At 38.2% G+C, this 20,357-nt stretch overlaps 1 protein-coding gene across 10 annotated transcripts in view; it reads right to left on the bottom strand.

Moving 5' to 3' along the window:
* Positions 1–20,357, bottom strand: part of KLF12 (Kruppel like factor 12) — a 578,056-nt gene that overhangs the window by 401,405 nt on the left and 156,294 nt on the right. For 2 of the 10 annotated variants that reach the window (XM_032402860.1, XM_032402861.1), the window contains exon 1: positions 19,097–19,577. The exons of 5 other annotated variants lie outside the window; for them this stretch is intronic. The gene's annotated coding sequence lies outside the window, so the exon portion shown is untranslated. 3 more of the 10 variants (XM_032402867.1, XM_032402868.1, XM_032402859.1) reach the window with 3 other exon arrangements.

Raw genomic sequence — 20,357 nt, 5'->3', positions numbered from 1 at the left:
GCTCCCTTAAAGTATAGTCAATAAACTTCTATCTCCTTTGTTCTGCCTCAGGTGAATGCTTTCACCTTGCATGCCACTGACTTCCACCCAATCATCACCCTACATCTGGGGGCCCCCATCCGATTGAGAGACACCCCATTTAAACACTATGCTTGACTCAAAGAAGAAATCAATAAAATTATAAACTAAATTATAATAAAATTACAATTAAAATAAAAAAACTTGAAACAATGAAAAAAGGAATAATTCTTCCCCAAAAAAGTACAGAATATAGCAGAGGATGTATTTCTAAATTCAATACCTTCATAGTTACAAAGAGATTTATTTTTAAAAGAACTAAGCAAAAAAAAGAAGAGAATTAAGAAAATATGAGCTAAAAGTCATGAGAGAAAATAAGTAAAAACACAGTAGAAATGATGAAAAAATTCAAAAGCTTTTTTTATATTAGCATAATAAAATATCAAAGCAACTTATGGAACATTTAAGAAAAAAACAGTAAAAAATAAACAATCTTAGGAATAAAAAACTTACAAATGCTTTATGGTAGAACTGTAATTACATATTAGGGAATACTACTTGTTATCCTGAGCTAACAAATTTAAACACTTACAAAACAAATGGGTACATACAAAGATACAAAGATCATAGATATGGATAACAAATCAGTGACTGCCAGAGATCACAGATACAACTAACAGATTGCCAGAGCAGGGTATGGGGGGTGAGTAAAAGGCATAAACGTGGTCAAAAGGTATAAACTTCCAGGTATGAGATAAATAAGTCCTGGGCATGTAATGTACACCATGGTAACTATTGTTAACAATAATATATTGTATTTGAAAGTTTCATCACAAGAAAGAGAAACAACTATAACTGTGTGGTGATAGTTGTTACCTAGTGTTAATCATTTAGCAATATATACATACATCAAATCATATGTGTACACCTAAAACCAACAGAATGTTGTATGTCAATAATATCTCAATCAATTTTTTTAAAAGCAAATGGGCAATTTCCTAGCCAAAACTTGATCCAAAAAGAAGCTGAAAACTTTAATGGACAAATACACAGAGGAAATTAGAAAAAAGATTACATATCTGCCACTAGAAAAAATATTAAAACCATGACCCAATGGTTCACACCTAAGTATTAGCCTATAAGAAACAGTTTCATGGGGCGTCTGGGTGGCTCAGTCAGTTAAGCATCTTCCTTTGCTCAGGTCATGATCCCAGAGTCCCGGGATTGAGCCCCACACTGGGCTCCCTGCTCAGTGGGGAGTCTACTTCTCCCTCTGCCCTTCACCCTGCTCATGCTCTCTCACCCTGCTCCTGTTCTCTGGCTCTCACTTTCTCAAATAAATAAATAAAATCTTTAAAAACAAAAAAAAGAAAGGAAAAAAGAAACAGTTTCAACTATAGCTAATGGAAAGACATGAATATTTTCTCAATTTCTGTATCCACCAAACTATTTATACAAAAATATGATTCAGTAGCAAGGAAAATATTATAGACCAATCCCACTTGTGAATATAGATGTATAATTCTAAGTTTCATTCTAATTTATCAAATAGAATCAAGTAAATTTACACAAAAATAATAAATTATGAAAAGGCAGGGTTTGATCCCTAATGCAAAGATAGTTCAATATTAATAAATCCTCTAATAAAATGCTTTATACCAGTCAACTAAGGAAGAAAAAAAGTTGATTTATCAGATTATTTTTTAAAATACTTACATAAAATTCAACAAGCATCCAAAAATAAATAAATAAAAAGGAGAAGAAAGAAAAGAAAGAAATCTAAGCATATTTAAGCTACACAGGGATAGAAAGAAAATACTTATTTAAGATGAATATCCTACAAAATCATGTTTTTGAGACCAAAGACTTTAAGTTACAAGGCAACCAGGTAAACTAAATTCCAATGGGTAACAAGCCCCTTCACAGAGGAACAGGACATTCCCTTTGGCCATGATAATGGAAAAAGAATGAATAGTCATAAAAGCATTTAAGAAACAGAAAGCAGAATGGTGGTTGCCAGGGACCCAGGGGAGGGGGAAAGAGAGAGTTGCTGTCCAATGGGTATACAGTTTCAGTTTCGCAAGATTTTTTTCAACATGATCTGAAATCTTTCACACAACAATGTGAATATAATTGACATTACTAAGCTGTAGTTTTAAAAACAGTTAAGATGGAAATTTTTTATTGTGTTTTTTTACTGCAATAAAATTTTCTTTTCTTTTTTTTTTTTTTTTTAGAGAGGGAAAGAGAAGGGGGGGAAGAGCCAGGGGAAAGGGAGAGAGAGAATCTTAAGCAGGCTCCATGCCCAGCACAGAACCTGACATGGGGCTCAATCTCACAACCCTGAGATCATGACCTGAGCCAAAATCCAGAGTCAGCCGCTTAACTGACTGAGCCACCCAACTGCCCTTCTTCTAATTTTTAAGCAGATAAAAAAAAAAAAAAAAAACAGTAAAATTTTAAGAAATTCTTAAAAGCTGAATGTGGGCTAGCACAGTCAATTAGTATCCCAGGAAGCCCCTGATGCCAGGACACTCCACAGCCAATCACCCTGCTCTTTTGCAAGCCTCCTCCAGGTGCTAAGACAAAAGAATGAAAAAAGAACAAGAGAAGAGAGCCCCCACCCTAAAAGGGGGGTACAAAGGTAGACATCAGCTACCACAGGAACACAAGGATAAAACTTGGCGTCCTCCCAGACTCTAGTATCAAATGAAGCAAAAGCCATCTGCCAGAGGAACAAGGAAAGTAAATACTCCAGCTCACTCCAGGCAAAGGTGAACTGCAGCTAGAGAAGGAGAAGGTATCTGCCTCCAGAAGAGAGACTCTGCCTATCTCTTTCCCCAAATTCAAAGAAAAGCAGCCACTGGATGAGAGACAGAAATCACACACATTTGACCCTGCAGTGAACATTAGGTTAAAACTCCTCTGCTCCTGGGGTAAGGCAGAAAACTTATCCAGGTCCAGAATTCTAAAATGATACAAAAAAGAAATCAGACATACTGATATACAGAAAACTCACACAAACATTTAAGCCTGCCACTGACACAACAGAGTCTGACTACTACAAGAAGGTACAGGAATGCTGTCAAAGTCTCAACTCAGACTTAGGTACACCGGGCTTGCCTAAGCTGTGGCTGGGGTAAGAAAACTGAGACCCCACCCACTCACCCATCCACAAGTCCACCCAGACTACTGCTGGGATAGAGGCAAAAGAACAAAAGGAGGCCCCTGTGACAGTGGAGTTCAGAGCTGACTGAAAGTTGAGGGTATAGCAGGAACACTGAGAAGAAAAACTCTGACATTCCAGGTCTCACAGAAGTCTTAAGGTAAAAGCAATGCATTCCTGAAGGAAGCTCAAGTCTCTGGTGATGTGATAGTTCAAAAGGAACAACAAAGTAATAACTCAGCACATCTACTGACCAAAGCAATTTATCTTCCCTCTTCACAGACACTAATATCTTACAGAATAAGAGGCATGTCCATTTGTTAGCATAATTATTTACCCCAGTCTCTACTGTTCTTTTATACATAACGTCATAGAGTCAATAAAATATTACAAGACACAAAAACAAAGGAAGTTATCCACTGTCAAGAGATAAAGCTATCAATGTAATCAGATCCCAAGATGGTAGAGATATTGAAACTATCAAAGATACTTTAAAATAACTATGATTAAAATGTAAAAGAATCTAGAGAAAAAGACAGACAACATGCATAAATGAAGAAATTCAGTAAATTGAAATTTTTTTAAAGTGATATGAAAATGCTAAAGAAATAGCTTTATATCAAAGATGAAGAATTCTTTCACTGAGTTTACAAAAAACTGGACACAACAGGAAGAATTAGTGAACTTGAAGATAGATCAACAGAAATTATTCAGACTGAAAACTGAATGGGGCGGTGGCAGTTGCAGAGGATCCAAGACCTAAGGGACAATTTGAAGTAGACTATTGTACTTGTCCAAATGGTCCAAAAAGAGAGAAGAGAAAAAAAGGGGCAGAAGAAATACTCAAAAAGATAGTGGACAAAAACCTATGAAAAATTAGAAAGGACAATAAACTACAGATCAAAGAAGCTAAGAGACCCCTAAATAGGACAATTACAAATGATAACATACCTATGCACATTTGATTTTACTGAAGACCAAAGTTAAAAAATATATCCTGAAGGCAGACAGAGAAAAATAACATTACATATAGAGGAACAAAAATCAGAATGACAAAGGACATCTCTTCAGAAACTATGTAAACTAGAGGATAATATAGCATAGCAACATATCTAAAGTAATGAATGGGGAGAAAACTGTCAAACTAAAATTCAAACCGAGCTAAAATATTTCAGCAACGAAGGCAAATAGACTTTTTCAGATAAAGCTGTGAAAAGTCACTGTCAGCAGACCTGCATTTCAAGAAATATTTTCTTTAGGCAAAAATAATATGATACTAGATAGAAATTTAGAAGAAATAAAGAATCCTTGAGGTATTAAAAAAAAAACAGTAAATACAAAAAAAGACCTTTTATTCTGATTTGTAATCCATATTAAAGGGAACTAAATCTTTAAAGCAAAAGCAATACCTAGGAAATATATGGTTTATAATATGTGTAAGTTAAAACATATTAAGAAAAGAGCATAAACAGTGGGAGAGGAAAAAAGGGGCAGTATACTGTTGTAACTTTCTGACATCATACAGGAAGTGGTATTGTATCATACGACCATGAGAAATTAATGACATATATTGTAAACCCTAGAGTAACCACTAAAAATACAAAACAAAGACATGTAATTACTGGAGATAAAATTGACTACTAAAAAATAATCAAGCCCCAAAAAGTCAAGAAATGGAAAAATAAGAGCGAAAAAACCAGGTGAGACAAACAAAACAAATATCAAGTTAGTACATCAAAACCCAATCATATAAAAATAATGTTTTATGTAAACAAACAAATCATTCCAAGTAAAAGTTGGAGACAGTAAAATTGGGTTAAAAAGTTACACACAATTATATGCTGTCTATAAAGGAAAAACAGGGATATTGCATGATGATAAAGGGGTCAATTCACCAAGAAAATACCAACCTAAATATGTATGCACCTAATAACAAAGCTTTCAAAATGCATAAAGCAAAAACTAATAGAACTGAAAAGAGAATCAGATTAATTCATGATTGTATTTTAAATACTAAACCCTTCTTTCCCCAATAACTGACAGAACAAAGAGAGAAAACAAAATCAGTTGACAATACAGAAGACTTGAAGAACATTATTAACCAACTTGGCTCATTGATATTTATAAAATATAGACCTAATTGACATTTATAGAATGTTCCATCCGATAATGACAGGATACATCATTTTCAAGTGTATGTGTAATATTACACGTAATATTCACCAATACAGACCATATACTGAGTGATAAAACAAATCTCAGAAAACCTTTAAAGAATCAAAATCATACATACTCTGAAAACCATGCAATTAAACTAGAAATCAGTATCAGAAAGATAGCTGTAAGATCTCCAAGTATTTGAATATTAAACAACACAATCCTAAACAATCCAAAGTCAAACATGAAATCACAATGGAAATTAGAAAATATTAACTGAATTAAAGTTTAAAAGAGCCATGCTCAAAGTAAAATTTATGGCATTATATCCTTATGTAAGAAAAGAAAAAAGGTGTCAAATCAACACTCTTAAGCTTCCATCTTAAAAAAAAAAAACTAAAAAGGGCGCCTGGGTGGCTCAGTTGGTTAAGCAACTGCCTTCGGCTCAGGTCATGATTCTGGAGTCCCGGGATCGAGTCCCACATCGGGCTCCCTGCTCAGCAGGGGGTATGCTTCTCCCTCTGACCCTTCCCCTCTCATGCTCTCTGTCTCCCATTCTCTCTCTCAGATAAATAAATAAAATCTTTAAAAAAAAAAAAATTAAAAAAAGAACAAAATAAACTTGTGACAAGCATAAGGAAGGAAATAATAAAGGTCAGGAATCAATGAATTAGAAAAAAGTAAAAACTGGAGAAAAAAAATTCATGAAACCAAAAGCTGGCCCTTTCAAAAACATCAATAAAGTAATAGACCCCTGGCCAGACTGATCAGGACAAAAGGAGAAAAGTGACAAGTCACCTACATCAGATATAACAAGTCATCAGTACAGATCCTACAAATGTTAAAAGAATAGAACAATATAAACAACTTTATGCCAATAAATTCCGTAATTTAGATGAAAAAGCCAAAGTCCTTCAAAAAAACAAAGATGTTTCATAAATGAACATATAATCTGAATACCCCTATATGTGTTGAATAAATTGAATTTATAGTTAAAAGCCTTCCTGCAAAGGGAAAAAGAAAAAACAAACAAAAAAACCTCTAAATCCAGATGGATTCTCTGGTGAATTCTTCCACACATTTAAAGAAGAAATAATTCTACACAAAGTATTCCAAAAAAATAGAAGATGATAGAACACTTCCATTGTTATTTTAGGAGGCTAGGAATAACCTAAAAGCAAAATGAGATAAAGACATTAAAAGAAAAAATAAAAAGTACTGAACACTATAAATACATATTTTAATTCCTAACAAAATATTAGAAAATCAAATACAGCTATATATAACTAGATAATGCACCAAGAACAAGTAAGACTTTTACAAGTAATGATTGTCTGGCACAACATTTAAAAATCAAGCAACACAATTAATTCACTATATCAACAGACTAAAACAGAAAATCGTATCATCTCAATATAAAATAGCCAAAAACCTATAAAAGTACTTAGAACTAAATTTAAGAGAAAACAACCATTACAAGTAAAATACTAAAATCTTTTTGAAACATAAAAAATGATCAAAACAGAAAGACATCTATGTTCTTGAATGGGGACGACACACTGCACTAAAAATAATATTAGAATGTTAATTGTCCCCAGAGTATATACAACATAATGCAATTCCAATTAGAATCACAACAGGGTTTTTGTGTATTTTTTGTCCAGGGAAGTTGGGACAATGGATGAAATATTCCTTAGATTTGGACTTTACTATTTTAAAAGGAAAAAAATCTGGTACTACCATAGGATATCTGAGAACATAATACAATTGCAGAATTTATATTTACTGGTAAAAGGATACATTACTTTAAAAATGGTGTTAATATGCATCTGAAAGTAAATAAAGTGGATCCCTCTCCTATAGCACGTATAACTAAAAATTCCAAATTCACTAAAGATAAGATCAAAGTGAAAAGAAAAATTCAATATATGTGTAGATTACACATTTGTTTTGTCAATGGAGAAAATATTAAAAAAAGTTAACTAGACAGAATGAACTGATTATATAAAAATTAAAAATGTTATACATCAGAAGATACCTCTTGAGCAAACAAAAGGTCAGGTTTTTGTTGTTGTTGTTGTTGTTGTTGTTGTTGTTAAGATTTGCTTTATTCATGTCAGAGAGAGAGAGAGCACAAGCAGGGGGAGTGGCAGGCAGAACAGGCAGAGCAGGCAGAGGGAGAAGCAGGCTCCCCACCAAGCAAGGAGCCGGATGCAAGACTTGATCCTAGGACCCCTGGATTCTGACCTGAGCCGTAGGCAGAGGCTTAACCAACTGAGCCACCCAGGCGTCCCAAAAGGTCAGTTTTTGAAAAAAAATCTTTGCAATGCAGATATCAAATGGCTAAGAGCTATATATATATAAAGAACTCCCACAAAAGGACAACAACCAGGTAGAAAAATGAGCAAAGAGTATGAAAGGGCAATTCTTAGAAGAACAATTCCAGTGTACCTACAAATATAGGAAAAGACATTCAATATCACCAGCAGTCAGGAAATACTAATTTAAAGTAACAGTGAGATACTACTACACAACTATCAGACTGGAAAAGTGTCAACTATTGCTGATGTTTCAGGGAAAGGGTTTTGCCTGCAATACTAAAAAGATGAACTGCTACAGCCTTTTTCTTCAAAGCAATGTGGCACCATTTTGTAGCAGTACATGATCCCACGCTGGGAATCTATCCCACTGGTCTGTCAGAGTGTAGATACAAAGGTATTTCTTTATTGTTTCTATATTGTTTTTAGTGGAAAAAAACTAGAAACAAAAGTATTGCCCATCAATAAGTTAATAGTTCAATAGACTATGAAATAACCATACTTTGGAATATCATGCAACTTTGTTTTTGTTTTTGTTTTTTAACTGGAGTAGAGATACAGCAGTTGAGTGCAAGTATTTCCCTTGGGCAGTACTGAACCAAAAAGCAAAGCTGACAATAGTCTCCAAAATATAATCCCATTTTTATAATCAGTGATCAAAAAACCTTGTGTAAATGTGTTTATAATTCTTAGGATATGGAGAAAAATGTAAAAGGACACATAGTTCCGCTGACATGGGTTATGGGAGAATGGAATGGTACTGCTGGCTACCAGAAGAAGGGGAGAAGTAGGAAATAAAAAAGAAAAAAATGAAGTTTAAAGTCTTCATACACATACTTACTTTTATCAGAGATACATTTGTAAACACCGCTCAACAAGCGAGTTTTTGCAAAATACTTATTTCCTACAGATCTTAAGTTGTCCTTTGAAAACCTAAGTCATAAAAGTAATAATAAATCCATTTAAATAAATACCTAGCTTTGAGTCGGTTATAAGCATTAAATGAGATATACTTTTTTTGAAAGAAAAAAACCCTACAACAATCACATGCTTAAATGGAAAAAGATTTTCTGATAAGATGAAAAGTACTAAAAGAAACTAAAACATAAATCTAAAAATATCTATGTATTATTTTTAGGCAAAGATCTAAATGAAATTAAAATAAACTGAAATATACTAAAGCGTGGCCCTCCCTCTGGGTGTAGCTGAGCTGGTTCCTCCTGATCTGCTTATAGTTAGGACCAAGAATACCTTTGTACTTTCAGCACCTAGCACAAGCCTTGGTACATGGTAAGTGATCAACCATCTCCCTAATTTTCTTCAGAGTATTGATGCCTCTATTTGCATAGTCTCTTCTAAAATTAACTAAGTTGATCTTTCTGAGCTATTACATATGTTTTTTTATGCCCCTTTAAAGTACATTTTGGAAGGGGGTCGAATTCATCCAATAATATTCACTGAATATCTCACATGAGCCAGACACTAGACATAGGCACCTCTTTTTCGCAAAGCAGACTTTCAAAATTGAAGACTAAATGTAACTTAGGAAGACGGCAGTCGAATGAAATGGAAAAAATTATGTTACTGGTGTTGGAAATCAAGGTTCTAGTTTCGACTTGGCCACCTTCTAGTTATTTTACCTTCATATGACTTTAATATCCTCATGAATAAAATAGTAACATGTGTCCAATCTACCTTATGGGATTGTCAGGATGAAACTAAAACCACCCTGTAAACCACCAAGCACTAACCAAAAAAAAAAAAAAAAAAATTTTTTTTTTTTTTGTTTGCTAGCCCACATTTCCCAAGTATTCTGGAGTGTCTTAATTACCAAGCTATTTATAAATAAAAACAACTGCTTCGGCCTAGAGCTTTGGTATAATCCCAATATATTCAATAGAGAGCTCAGTGTGTAATAAGAATTCCATCACTGCCCTTTATAGACTCATTAAGAGTGGATTTCTTTCTTGTTATATATTATCTCAAAATGAAACACTGTGTGTTTCCTTAAATGTTCTGTACTTATACCTAAAGCAGAAAGCTAATGCACATTCCAGAGGATGTCACTCTAAATAACCAACCACTTTAATGTAAAGTTTCTTTCTAAATATCCCTTCAAGCAACACCTCTGATAAATTACAACTGACTGCGACCTTCTGTAAAACTGATCAGTTTTCAAGTTTTTCCTTCCATTGTACTTACGTTTAAAAAAAAAAAAAATCTTATTCCTATATTCAAGGTTTTTGGTCAAAGCTAAAATTCCCATCATTTCAAATCCTCAGCAATTTCAGTAGACAGTTTCACATAAGGTGTATTTTTAAAATTTTATTAACCAATCATATTTTTTTTTGCCCAAATAAACCTTCTCTAAACTCATTATAACACTGCATGCCTTACTAGCCAAGTACTTCCCAGGATTTATTTTTGGGAAAAACAATTTTCTGGTGATATGGCAAATGATAAAAGTTTGCCAGAACACCATAAAGCCATCAGTTCTAAAAGAGAACAGAAAAGGAGGTGTGAAATCACCACAGTGGCCAAAATATGATTTTAATTTGCTTTCTTATTCTTGCAGGTTTGCTTTCTCTTTTCTATAAAAAGTAAATGTTTCCCACAAAGAATTATTGCCATATCCACTAAAAACCTGAAACCCTTGATTTCCCAGATGAAATGAATTTTTTCCTATGCATTTTGTTTAAGCAACTTAGAGCACTTGGTCCATTTATCACAAATTACTTTGTATTATAATTTTCTACATTAAGTCTTACCTCCCCTCCTTGATTTTCAGCTCATTAATGATGATGTCCTACCCATTTTCATACATGATTCCAGATTACATGATAGGAGCTGAATATATATATATAGGTCAAAGGGATAAGGCATTTTTTAGAGAGATTATGTTTTTCTTATTTTTATGATACCTCTGACTATAACAGCCTTATCAAATGGCAGAATGCATATTGGCCAGAAGTTACTGGTCTACTACCGCCACTTGGAAACATCCTGTAGCAGTTGCCTTCTAAAATAATTTGTTGGATTAGGTCTCATAATTTGTTTTAGTACATGTATCACCCATCACAGAATTGGTTTCTGTACTGAAGTAAATATTCTAGTAAATGTATTCTAGTAAGTGTAGTATGTCAATATAATCTACAAAAAGAACAGCCTCTAAACACAGTATTTGTATAATATTCCCATTTTTTTGCTCTATTTTACAATAAGTTTAACTCTGGAATATCATACTTAATGCTGAAGGGAGAGAAGAGTAACACAGGGAGGAAAGAATAACACAAAGACTTTCCAGCATTCAAATCTTTACTTTGAAGCTAACTGGCTATTGACCATGCCAGCATTAATTTGGTGAAAATCAGTTCCTACAGCTATAAGATAGAAACCGTAATATCAGACTTACGTACTCAATGAATATTAAACAAATAGAGTAATCTCATATTTTTTAATTATAATGCACTCCTGAAAACTTATACAAAATTCAAGTAAGTCAAGGGACCAGACTTATGTAATAAAGGAGACCCACTCCCAGAGACAAAAGAGAAATTACAAAATCTATAGTTACATGTAATCTATTAAGTACTATCACTAAAAATAGATGCATAGCATTCTGTATATTCTATAATCTTATTTTTCACAATTCATCGAATTAACTCCATTAAGCACCTCCAATAAAGATTCACCACTTTTCCACACACCTAATGATTTGTTTCCATTGGGTATCAAGATGATAAACCCTGTTTCTCATAACTAGAAGCAGCACTTTCATTTTCCGCCCTTTTCCATTTATTTTGTTAATGAAAGGCCAAAGTAGTACAATTTTCAAAGTCATGAGGGGGGAAGGGAACTCTTACTTGGCAGTGAGCACCACGACACAAGAGCTTAAAAAAAAACACCACCCATGAACTGATGTTTCTAAGTCAAGATCCAGTGTATAAAAGGTATTTTAGGGGTCTCCACATATAGTATTTACAGTATAAATTATTTGAAAGTCAACTATACATACCTGTATACTAAAGAGTACATACTAAATAAGCTAACACATGAAAAACAGTGCCTAACTTCTGCACAATAAAGAGCAGCTACTTTATTTTGTTGCTACCCTTCATTCTGAATGGCTCCTTGTAACAGAACTACTTTATAATCCAACAATTCTAAATGGCTGCTTTTAATAGAACTACCTTATAATCCAGCAATCGCATCACTAGGTATTTACCCAAAGAATACAAGAACACTAATTCAAAGGGATACATGCACCCTGATGTTTTAGCAGCATTATTTACAATAGCCAAGATACGGAAACAGCCCAAGTGTCCATCGATACATGAGTAGATGCTGTATACACACAATGGAATATTACTCAGCCATAAAAAAGAATGAAATTTTGCCATTTGCAACAACATGGATGGAGCTACAGAGTATAATGCCAAGTGAAATAAGTCAGAGAAAGACAAATACCATATGATTTCACTCATATGTGGAATTTAAGAAACAAAACAAACCGCAAAGGGAAAAAAGAGAGACAAACCAAGAAACAGACTCTTAATTATAAAGAACTGATGGTTACCAGAAGAGAAGTGGGTGGGGGGTATGTTAAATATGTGATGGGGATTAAGGAGTGCACTCATCATGATGAGCACCGGGTGATGTATGGAAATGTTGAATCACTGTAGTTACACCTGAAACTAATATAACACTGTATGTTAACTAACTGGAATTAAAAACGTACCAAAAAAAAAAGAGAGAGAGAGAGAGAAGCACCAATATCCGGGAGCAGACTAATATTTATACACTAAATATGAACAAGGCGCATATACTAGATGCTTTATGGACATCACCATAATTTTAGTCCTCAAACACATTCTACAATGTTGACATTATTCTTGTTTTTACTTATCGGTGAGTAAACGGAGACTTGGAGAATTAACTTGCCCCGTTAGATAGATAGCCAAAACCTGAGCAGTTTGAGATTTCATAACCAGCACTGTTTGACTCCACTACAAAGCTTCGTTTCGCAAAAAGAAAAAAAAAAATTTCAGGAAAATGTAGTGAATTGTGGAACGGCTAGTAGAGTTGAATATACATAGCTAGAAATGAAAAGACTTAGGTAGGAAATATCCATGATACTGGCACTTAGCTACTGAAGGGTTAGTGTGGGACTGCACTCCTGAATTTGTTCTTTCAGTAAGTATTTTAGCACTGTATGATCAGTCATAATGGTAGGCACTGGGTGAGAAGCCAGGACAGTAACTATGAGGAAGATGCATTTCTTGCTCTCAAGGGGCTTACTATTGGGAGGAGACAAGGCAAATCAACAAGCAATTATACTAGATGGAACAGCATGTACTATAGGGCCCTAGAATACAGACTAGAACCCTGCATGTTCTTAAAGCAAGGGATGGTAAATAAGAGTCCCACAGAAAGTGGTGTTTATAGTAATAGCTGTAAGATGAACAGGAGTTAGGCAGGGTGTCACATGGAAAGAGTCTAGAACGAGTTATATCGATGAGCTAGTTTGAGTGTTTCTTTGCTCTTGCAAGAATAGTGTTTACACAGAGTGTGAAAACATATTTTGTTTCTTAACTGAAGAAAATGTAGCTGGGGAGAAATTATGTAAATTAATATTGTTCTTAATTTTCTCAAATGTATGTGTGTAAAGAAATGTGCGTGGCAGAAAAAGGCATGCATATAAATGTGTTCAACAGATTTTCAAATATCCGTGTAATATCTCAATCATTTACCTTTCTTTACTGTGCAGGTATTGTGTTACAATGTTTTGAGTCTAACCAAGACACTTTAAGCCATAAATCAGACATAGCTTAATCAACAGAATCTTGGCTTAACTAGGGATTTGCAGTTCAATAGACTGTTCTAAATTATAGTACAACAGCACAAATGTAATGATTCTATAAAAAAAAAAAATTAAGGGCATTTTTAATGGCCCGTTGATAGACGTTTCAGTTGACTCACTGAAGAAACAGCCTGGAGGTTTACAATCTCTAAATAATCACTGTTGATCTTTATTTTCTGTTTTCTGTAAAATGATCATGGGAACTGTATTTTCACGTACATTCTTTAGAAAAGCTCAGATACTTCACCTGCATTATATAAATGTTAATAGTCAGTAACTTTCATACCAGCTAGAGAAACTTTTTAAGAATGACTTTCTCAAGGTCACAGAGCAAATCTCTGGTGAGACAGGAATGGAATTCATGACCTTTGACTGCCAGAAGTTTTCTACCCACACTCGGAAATTCCTTCTCCATAAGTGTAATTTATATGCTCACTTTGAGAGGCTGGAAAGTTCATCCCTTGTAGGGATGTGGGGGATGGAGAGGGAGTGGTTTCCCTGTCAAATCACACCACACCACACTGGTGTGGTACTTGCCACACCAGTACTTTCTAGTTTTACAAAGTGATTTGTACCCACACTACCTCCTTTCACCCTCACCACAACCCTGTAAGATGCATATTATTTTTCCCATTTTCTAGACTCAGAGAGGTTAAGAATTGTGACCAAGGTCATTCAGAGTTAGTAAGCAAAAGCCCCTGACTCAAACTGTAATATCTCTGCCACTTAAATCAGTCCAGATAACAGGATATATGGACTTAGCAGACACCGGATTGTGAAATGAATAAATGTTTTCTTCAGAGTTATTTATTTCGTTTTTTACAATCCTTCCTCTTGGTTGTCATTTAGTTTTGTTGGTTTGTTTTCTTTGGGGCAGGGTTGTTTTCATGCTGTAAGTTTGCTTGCTAAACTCAAAACCAAGTGAGAATAATATTACTAAACATAGGCTTTGAAAAAACAAACTTGGAGTGTTTTCCCTCTTTTTTAGACAAGGGGGGAGGGGGCTTTTTACCATAATTCTTGGTCTTACTGTATGTGGCATGGGGGAGGGGTGGTATATATACCAACACAGAAAGAGAATATGAAAACTCACATTCATAAATACTATATATGTATACACACATGTATATACATAAAATAGCAAATACACACATATATAATTACACATATACAACATGCCAGGGATTATTTGGAAAACCCCTAAGTGTGGTGAATGTAGCACTGGGGACACATTTCCTGGCTGTCTAGGCCAGTCAGTTGTAATAGGGGCAGCTTCCATCACCTCTGCTGGCACTGGGAAAACTATCCCAAAGCTCTGCAGTTGTTTCTCACCTTCCATACACCAGTGCAGCAGCAATGGCTTCCTGCTACACCATTTGTACCGAAAGAGCGATACTGTTTGGACCAGTCCAATTATGCTAATATTAAAAAATACAGACCATGAAATTAGCAGCAGAAGAGAAGCAGGACTTTAAGTTGAAAAAAAGACAGGAAGAAAGACCGTACAAGAGCAGAATTCTTTGGGTGAATATCCTGTAATCTACTGCCAGACCAAAACAAATTTTTATGGAGCAACAGGACTACTCAAGTAGCCACTTTTATGACAATAAACACCCAAACCAAAAAATCCTTTTGTAACATAATTACTGAGAATATATAGAGAAAGCAACCATTTAATCCACAGCATGTGTTCTTCACCACAAGAACTCAAAAGCTGACATCAGATGGGGTGTGGCTGGTCTAGGCCCTGAAAATGAATTCTGGCCTGTTGAAGTCAGACAGTTCTCTGGACGAGTTTGGGATCTAGAAACACAGCAGATCTCACGGAGCCTAAGGCTGTTGACCTCCTGGGCACAGGGCAAGGCCCATCTGTTTACTTGCATTTTGATTTTGGGAGCTGTGGTTGTGGTGGATGAGTTAAGGCTGTGGTTTATAGGGTGTTGCCAGGGATTTAATTTTAATATTTTTCCCCTTACATTTTGTACGTACTTAAGATTGAGAGCTGTGCGTAATTTGTAGGCTGAAAAATAAATATAAAATTTAAAACAAAATAAACACTGGGCAGAAATACAGATATTTCCACTCTACTGGCATAAGGTATTTTCAAAATGTAAATGATAAAGGTAAGCAACTACAACCCATTTCAGGAATTACTTATAAAAACGAAAGTTGTTTTCTACAAAGAAAAAGACAATCATGGGTGTCGATTCTAAATAAAGCAGTGTAGGGTTTTTTAGCTCTTGTTCATTAATCAACATGGAAGCACAAGTGGGGAGACTTCCTTATCCAAAAAAAAAGAATAACTTTTCAAATGAGTTTATGCCCTCTAGTATTGTAGAATACAACTGTGTTGCGTTAATACACAAATCACCAACAGTTGCATTATGAAGTTAACACTCTAAGAAGATTGTTTCTCTTACAATATAAAGAAAACCCTTTAGCACCCCCAATTTAATGTGATTGTACCAATGAAATTCACATAAATATGAAATTCCACACTTTCCATTTCGTGCCATGGTAAAAACATCCAGGGCCTTTATATGTTCAACTATTTAACAATATCACCTCACTGGTAAGGTTATTCAATACTCTAGATTAACCAACACTGGCTCGAGTTCAAAATGCCCTCAGTGTAGGCCTAAAGGCCTAAGCACTTGTGTCCTCTTTGCAGAAAGGAAAAACAACAAACAAACAAAAAAAAACCAAAAAACCCCACCTATGTTTAAGACCAAATGATTTCGTTAAGCTGATAACAGCCTGCTTCATGATATAACATTTAAAACTCAGTCTGTTAAAATGCTTGTTTACTTTTCACAGGAGGTGGGGAAGTAATCCCCAAGGAACATATATATTTTTTAAATGACCAGAACACTATTGCTATTATATGCCTGATGCACACTCTTCGGAATGAATGAACGTCAAGCATCCTGACTTGTTTTTCCCTTGGCCTGGGGAGAGTGAGCGCACTAGTGTTTGCAGTCCCTTCCCTTTCTGTACACACATAGGCTGCAGCTGTAGTAAACAACCACCAGCCAAGAGTTGCTAAGGTCAAGGTCTCAAATGCTACAGCAGGACCAGTTTTCTCCCAAATGACATTTGGTTACTGAAAAAGAACTTTCTGGAGAAAAAAATACTAAGGGCTCATTGGCACATCAATTTTCATTCAATAAATAGTAAGACAAAGCATTCCAAAATAAACTTTATCTGAAGGAAGTTTCTTTTAAATATGCATTACTAAGTAATAAATAACTGAAGCAACTCAAAAATAAACAGAAACCCCTCAAGAACGACAAACCTGACAAAACTAACAAAACTGTATTGGTCTCCCACTTTTAATTCATTAATTAAAACCTCCAAATTTTACCAGCCTTCGTATATTTCATAATAGCTATGAATTACATGGTAGACTAATAAACCTCTCTCCTAAATACATTACAAACGTCTGCCAATACTTCTGTGCTCTAATTGCTCTCTCCCCAACCCAAAGAAGCTTACCAGACTCAAGCTAGTCTTCACATTGACCAGGCTGCAGCAAGAGATACAACTTACGCAACTGAAATGTTTGTCCTTCAACATCCCATGTCTACTAAGCTTCCACAGTTAAATATTTTCTAGCCTGGAAGTATACCCCTTTATCACAACCAATTTCTATGTGGTTTTTAAAAATGTAAACAACATGTGAATGAGGTCTACAAACAGAACAACCACGCTCTTGGGGGCTGTCGCTGTCTTTATTAAATGCCAATTCCAAAGAGCATTTCTTAGATGATGGAATACACCCACTCTTCAAAGTGACCGCTCCTATTCCCATCACGAGGTGCGCCCTGTTAAAAGCCACCAAATTTATTTCAAAGCATTTATTTATCTAAACAACTCTATCCTCCAGTAAGAAAAGGGCCTGGAGGCGACTCGGTGGATTTGCAGAATGACGTTATTTGATTGACAGATGTCTACTGAAGCCACTGGATGCACATGCACTAAATGTAAATAGACCTGCTCACCTCCCCGGTGTTACTGAGAAACAGAGAATATTAAAGCTGATTTAAAATAAAATATCTGAGTGCTCGGCGGAGAATTCTATTAGCCAGTGGAATTGCTTAAAACAATCCATACAGAACGATACTTAAACCATCTGTACAGTTAAATTAGAGAGCTGACAATATTAACCATACAAACTGTTTATCCAGATTACACATTCCGTTGTACTAATACTCTTTAACTCAACACAGTCAGTTTTTATCAGCTGAATTAAGGGTATTACTATTAAAGTATGCAAAACTCGAAGCGCAGGGTGAAGGGGGTTGGGAAGCTGCAGGGCATGTAACAAAGGAATTGGTACTTTTTCCAAGCGTCTGCCTCAAATGCACTTCGAAACAGAACTGTTGAGTGCACCCCACCCTTTTCCCCAAAGATAAAACTTTTCAAAGTTCTAATAGGCAGTTCTCTACCCAACAAAAGCAGGATTGATTCTCCCCGTAGGGGAGCATCTAACATGAACACCAACTAATGTCGCGGGGGTCAAGTCCGAGTCCTGGGAGCGAGCTTCTAAGGCAAGAAGTGGCTCCCAGGCCGGCTCCGCGGGCTTCCCGGTTCGAGGGGACGTGCAAAGTTGCCCCTTGTCAACTCCGGCCGGCTCCCCCGTAATTGAAAATAACAGCCACGGGCCAGCCCCTGGCTACTTCCATGGACCAGGCACTGTAGCAAGTGACAGTTACACATCATTACGACCAGAGACAATAATGAATGTAGCACCGGGACCACTATTCATGCCAGCAGTGTCATCTCCGCCTTAACCCCTTCCCCTCCACTCTCTCCAGTGCACACCCACAGCCCACACAGCCCCGGTGCGGCAGCTATTCACCGAACTCGCTCTATTCCTGGGGGCAAACTACTTCCACAACCCCCCCCCCTCCCCAGTTCAGCCCTGGTGTTTTATTTCTCATCCTTGGCAACTGTCAGGCAAACACTGCAACCAACAATTCCACTAGGGGTAGAAAAAACATTTGCTTAATTCATGGTACTTGATAAGTTTTTTTTAAAAAAAGAATTTTGGGGTTGGGGGGGATAGACCTCCTTCTTTCTTCTCCACATATCCGACCGACGCTACTTGCTTTGCAATAGCATCGCCCTCCCTCGGCCCCCTCCCGCTTCCCAACACTTTCCCCCTTTAAGAACACAGACCAACCAAAATGATTTAACTTGAGCAGATGACAGAAGGAAAATAAAACATGTTAAGAGAATACGGTCTGATTTGGAATGGCAAAAAAAAAAAAAAAAAAAAAGGAGGGGGTTGTTTATTTTGATAAGAAACGGAATCGGCACAGACCTGAACAGAAGCTGCAGAGCAGGAGAAATTGTTTTCTTTCCCTCACACAGAGTCCCCCTCTCTCTCCCTTTCTCTCTCTCGCACACACACGCGCGCGCACACACTCACTCTCGCACACACACGGCGTCACCCGCGCACACTCACACGCACACTCGCACACGCACAGGCAGAGCCTCTCAGCTGCTCTCTGCAGTTCTCAGGAAATGAATGGGGGGCAACCCAGGGAACTGTTGTACTTGCAAATGACTTACCCGGATCACATGATGCGCTAAATGTAGGGTGGGCCGGTGGGTGGAGGCTGCCGAGACGCGAGCCCCGGTCTAGCGTGGGGAGCCTCGCCAGGCCCGCATCGAATTACCCCGGGGCCCAGCCGAGGGGGTTGCAAGACGCCGCTTCTCCTCCCTTGCAGCCCGCAGCTCAGGAAACCGGAGAGGCGCGGGGGGTGGGGTGGGGTGGGGTGAGGTGAGGTGGGGGGGTGAAAACACCAAACCCCCAAACAAAAGAGCTCCGGGTCCTCCTCCCCAGAAACAAAGCCCCGCCGCTGCGGGCGAGCCCCGGGGTGGGGCCGAGGGCGGGGGCGGCGGCGGGGAGGGGCTCGCTCAGCAGGCGCTAAGTCGCTTTATTGCCATAAAATGGGGCCCCCGAGCCGCTCCGCCCGAGGATTAGGAGGCGGGCTCAGAGTGTGATGGTTGAAATCCCCTGTGGGAAACTAACCCCTCCCCGCTCGCAGAGGTAGAAGGCAACACCCACTGCCCGGCCCTCGCCTCGCCGCCCGGGCCGCCGGGCTGGGGGGTGGGTCCGCGGAGCCTCCACCCCGCCCCACCCCGCCCCACCCCTGCCCCCGCCCCCCGGCCTCCGGCCTCGGCCGAGCTTCCCTTTCACCTGCACCACCTTGCTGCGGTACCCAAAATAACCTACACATGGCCAACGGAGCTTTGGGAGCCGCCGGCCGAGGGGCGCCCGCGGGGCCTCGCGGCGGGTGGAACCCCCGGATTGCAACTCGCCAGGCGAGGACTCGCGCTGAGACGCGAGAAAGTCCCCTCTTTTGTGTCAGAGCGCGCAAGGCAGCCTTAGGAAGAGAATTCGGAGGCAAATCGAGCGCGGAGCCCGCTCGGCCCCCCGCCCCCTCCCCGCTCCGGCCCGGGTGGGGGCGTGCAGGGAGGGGGCCGGGCGCCCGAGCGGTCCCCGCAGCTCACCCGCCGGCTAACTTGGAAAGGTGTGGGCGGAGCCGGCTCCAGCGGCCGGCCGAGGCTGCGGGCACGGCGGCGCGGTGGCTCCCGGGGACCGCCCCCGGGCGCCGGGCATCGCCCGGGTCGGGCAACAATGGGGTCCGGGCAGGGGCAGTCCGGGCGGGCGGTGCCCTCCATGCTGGGGTGCGCGCGGGGGTGGGGCGGGCGGAGGGCTGGGCGAGGAAGGAAGAGGGAATCATTGTTTGGGTTCGGGAGCGGCGCACGTTGCGGGCGAAGCGGGGGTGTCCTCCCTCCCGGTGCTTCACCTTGGGATGGATGGGGG

Source organism: Phoca vitulina, unplaced genomic scaffold (assembly GCF_004348235.1).
Source record: "Phoca vitulina isolate PV1807 unplaced genomic scaffold, GSC_HSeal_1.0 scaffold5, whole genome shotgun sequence".
In the NCBI taxonomy this organism is placed as follows: Eukaryota; Metazoa; Chordata; class Mammalia; order Carnivora; family Phocidae; genus Phoca; species Phoca vitulina.
This window is presented reverse-complemented; position numbering and strand designations above follow the sequence as displayed.